General features: G+C 44.2%; 1 pseudogene; it reads right to left on the reverse strand.

The window, feature by feature from the left end:
* Nucleotides 1–3,586: 3,586 nt before the first annotated feature.
* Nucleotides 3,587–4,361, reverse strand: LOC110330844 (annotated as a pseudogene).
* Nucleotides 4,362–4,671: the final 310 nt, after the last annotated feature.

Consider the following 4,671-nt stretch of genomic DNA (forward strand, 5'->3'; position numbering starts at 1 on the left):
ACTCAAGAAGTTAGACTCCAGAGAACCAAATAACCCTATTTAAAAATGAGGTGCAGAGCTGAACAAAGAATTTTCAACTGAGGAATATTGATTGGCCAAGAAGCACCTAAAGAAATATTCAACATCCTTAGTCATCAAGGAAATTCAAATCAAAAGAACCTGAGATTTTACCTCACACCAGTCAGAATGTCTAAGATCAAAAACTCAAGTGACAGCAGATGCTGGTGAGGATGTGGAGAAAGAGGAACACTCCTCCATTGTTGGTGGGATTGCAAGCTAGGTACAACCACTGTGGAAATAAATCTGACAGTTCTTCAGGAAATTGGACATAGCATTACCTGAGGACCCAGGTATATCATTCCTAGGCATATACCCAAAAGATGCTCCAATATATAACAAGGACAAGTGCTCCACTATGTTCATAGCAGTCACACTCTCCTTCCTACTACTGAAAAAGCTGGAAAGAACTCAGATGTCTTTCAACAGAGGAATGGATACAAAAAAATGTGGTACATTTACACAACGGAGTACTAAAGAGCTATTAAAAATAATGACTCCATGAAATTCTTAGGCAAATGGATGGAATTAGAAAATATCAACCTAAGTAAGGTAACCCAGACACAAAAGAGTACACATGGTATGTTCTCACTGATAAGTGTGTATTAGCCCCAAAGTTCGGATTACCCAAGATACAATTCACAGACCACATAAAACTCAAGAAGAAGGAAGACCAAAATGTGGGTGCTTCATTCCTTGTTAGTAGGGGAAACAAAATACTCATGCAAACAAATGTGGGGACAAAATGTGGAGCAGAGTCTGAAGGAAAGGCCATCCAGAGACTGCCCCACCTGGGAATCCATCCATCCCATTTACAGTCACCAAACGCAGACACTATGTTTGTGGATGTCAAGAAGTGCATGCTGACAGGAGCCTGGCATAGCTGTCTCCTGAGAGGCTCTGCCAGAGCCTGACAAGTACAGAGGCAGATGCTTGAAGCCAACCATTGGACTGAGCACAGTAAGTATCCCCAATGGAGGAGTGAGAGAAAGAACTGAAAGAGCAGAAGGGGTTTGCAATTCCAAAGAAAGAACAGCAATATCCACCAACCAGACCCCCAGAGCTTCCAGGGATTAAACTACCAACTAAGGAATACACGTGGAGCAACCCATGGCTTCTTCTGCATATGTAGCAGAGGACGGCCTTGTTGGGCATCAATGCGAGAAGGGACCCTTGGTCCTGTGAAGGCTCGATGCCCCAGTGTAGGGGAATGTGAGGGCTGGGTAGCAGGAGTGGGTGGGTTGGTGAGAGAACACCCTCATAGAAGCAGGGGGAGAGGGGATGTGATAGGAGCTTTGGAGGGGGGACTGGGAAAGGGGATAACATTTCAAATGTAAATAAAAAATATCCAATAAAAAGAAAGAAAAGGGGAAAAAAAGAAGCAACACGTAGGAACACATGAAAAAGGAAAAAGTCTAGGTTGTTTCCATGTCCTAGCTATTGTGAATAGGGCTGCAATTGACATGGTTGAACAAATGTCTCAGTAGTAGGAAGGAGAGTGTGGTTGTTTGAAAATGCTTGACCCAGAGAGTGGCACCATTAGGAAGTGTGGCCTTCTTGGAGGAAGTGTGTTGTAGCCATGTGGGAGAGTCTGCACCTGGCTTCCTTTGGATCAAGATGTAGAACTTTCAGCTCCTCTAGTGCCATGCCTTCCTGGACGATTGTAATGGATGGAACCTCAGAACCTGTAAGCCAGCACCAGTGTACTGGCTAGTTTTGTGTCAACTTGACACAGCTGGAGTAATCACAGAGAAAGGAGCTTTAGTTGAGACTGCTTGTGGACGTTGTACATCGTGGTGCGCACTAGGCTCCGCACCACGATGTACAACGTCCACCCAGTAAAGAACATCCCTCCATGGCTTCTGCATCATCTCCTGCTTTCTGGCCTGTTTGAGTTCCAGTCCTGCATCCTTTGGTGATCAACAGCAGTATGGAAATGTAAGCCGAATAAACCCTTTCCTCCCCAACTTGGTTCTTGGTCATGACGTTTGTACAGGAATAGAAACCCTGACTAAGACAACCAGTTAAATGTTGTCCTTTATAGGAATTGCCTTTGTCATGGTGTTTCTTCACAGTGAGGAAACCCTAACTAAGACAGTGTTGGTGTATATGTCCAAAAGAAGTATATCTGGGTGACATGGTAGATAAGTTTCTATGGTTTTTTTTTTTGTCCCCTACTCCCCATCCCTGCTTTTAGGAACTTTATTTCCCTTCCAGGTTTTCCCCCTTTGCTCAGGTGTCTGCAGAGCAGCTCAGGACCATGCAGTAGTGACTTCGATCCACTCAATGGCATGCACTATGGGAGCTGCTACAGTCCTCAGTGGCTAGCTGGTCACTCCATTCTTCAGTATGAAACTTCTGGATGCATACAGTAGGCACATGTACACCCTCAGACCAGTTGGCCACTTTAGGCTGAGCAGCAGTGAACTCAGGAGCTGGCATTGTCCATTTGTGCCACACCCACTCCAGTGAAATCTGCATGACAAGCCCAAAAGCTTGGCTGCGGTCCTGAGGCAAAAAGTTTCATGGAAACTAGTCTCCTGGAAGTTCTTTGGCAACCCGTAACACAGATGTGTTTCAGATTTGTCCCTGAGAGTTTTGCGTGCTTTCCTTCAGTATTGTTTTATTATAAGTGCCTCCAAGGAATGATTTGACAAATAGCTAAGTTAGACTGGCCTCCACCAGTGTTCCAATATCCTAGGCAATCGTTGAGCTGATCTTGGGTTTTGAATTTCATAAGATTGTTACTTATTCAGAGGAATTGCCTCCAGTGTTGACAGAGAGATAGTGAAAGAAGTCAGGCATTGTAGTTTACTGGATAAGAGCTAGATCTCAGGGCTAGTTCAGCAAAGTAAACTTAGAATTCTCATTACACTCATGTATGGCAGACTACATTACATATTAGAAGAAAGTTGGTGGGTTACTCTGCTAAATAGAGGTTCTCTACAGATACTTAAAATAACAACTAAGTCACTCCCATATACAGGAGTTAACAATGGCCTAGGAAGAAGGTGGGTTATGGTCTAAAAAGGAACTAGAATAAATACTTAGAATAACAGCTCAGTCACTCCCATATACAGGAATTTACAATGGCCTCGGGAGAAGGTGGATTATACAATACAGTAGAATTGGAACTATGGCAAGGGCTCCCTGGATTCTAAGAATAAGCTGACCTTAGGTAGGGCTGATTTTTATGCCAGCTGTAAACAGTGACTTTTATCCCAGTTGAAAACACTGCCTGGTTCCTGCTAAATTTTATGTATGCATTTCTGTTTTGTGTAAATAGTTATTTTGCATCGGGTAACCTTAATGTACCTTAGATGACCTTAGTGTATCACCTAACTTTCTTGTTTTCTTCTGTAATATAAGTCTGATGCTCACTTTGAGAACTTACATTCAGATCCAACACTCTCTGGTGTTCGTGTCTGTCTGTAATTTTTTTGTTGACTCCTTGCCCACCTGAGTACCTGAACCCTGATTCTCCTGTGGGTTGAGGGACTGACTGAGTCCAGTCCATGGTACATTTGCCCTAGAATTCCTCCTTGGTCACCACCCTCTCAGCAGCAGCCTGGTCCTCCTTCTCAATCTCCTCTGCGTCTCCGTAGAAATAAAGGTCAGGCATACCCTCCCACAGGTGATCACGGGAGACACTGCCACACATGCACAGTACTTCCCAGGCCATCATCTGCCATGTCAGATACACAGTGTGTGCTCCCTTGTTGTTGCATGGGATGGCAATGTTTAAGTAGCACAGAGGGAGGGAGAGTCTGTGTTACACAGAGCAATAGTGGGCAGGCTGACTTAAGATGCCACTGTGAGTGGCTGGTGGCCAGCCCTGGGATCAGCCACCACTAGAAGCTGTGATTCCCAGACTGCTGCTTGAATCTGCTTAGTGAAGGTCTCAGGCACGAAGCAGCTACCAATGGGAGCAGCTCATCAGTGAACTTCAACATGGCTGGCTGGCCAGTGTTCTTGGAGGATTTGATGCTGATATCATCAGGGTTCTCAGTGGCAACCATAGCTGGAGTTGCAAGCAACAGCCTTCCCCAGGTCCTTTTTGGACTTATGGTGTAGATACCATCTTTATTCAATTTGTAGATGTACTGCTCCTTCTGAAAGTCAAGATTGGTGCCACCTAAGTCTGTTCCTGCCTCAAGGAATCTGAAGACATCCTCTTCCTTTATCTGCAGGAAACAAGAACAATTCTTATGGACCTGCCCCTCAACAGCATAGAAAGGTGCTTGTTTGTTTGTTTGTTTGGCTGCCCCAGGATGCCTTCCCTCCAAGCACACCAAGGGCTCCATGATCCCCACTCCTACAAGCACTTATTCTTTTATTTTCTTCATTGTAGCCAGAATGACTGAGGCAAGAAAAATCTCAAAGTAGTTTTAATCTGCCTTTCTCTGATGGCTAAGAATTGTGAAGACTCTCAAGAATATTTTTTCTTTTAAGAACTCTGTTCAGAGCTCCAGTCCATTTTTAATTTCATTGTTTTCTTGGTAGGTACTTAGCACTTTTATTTCTCTTTATGTTCTAGATGCTAATCCTCTGCCAGATTTATAGCAGCCACATGTTTATTTTTCTTCTCCCCATCCTGGGGACTGCCTCTTTAAT

The sequence above is a fragment of the Mus pahari genome, chromosome 13, assembly GCF_900095145.1.
Source record: "Mus pahari chromosome 13, PAHARI_EIJ_v1.1, whole genome shotgun sequence".
Taxonomy (NCBI): Eukaryota; Metazoa; Chordata; class Mammalia; order Rodentia; family Muridae; genus Mus; species Mus pahari.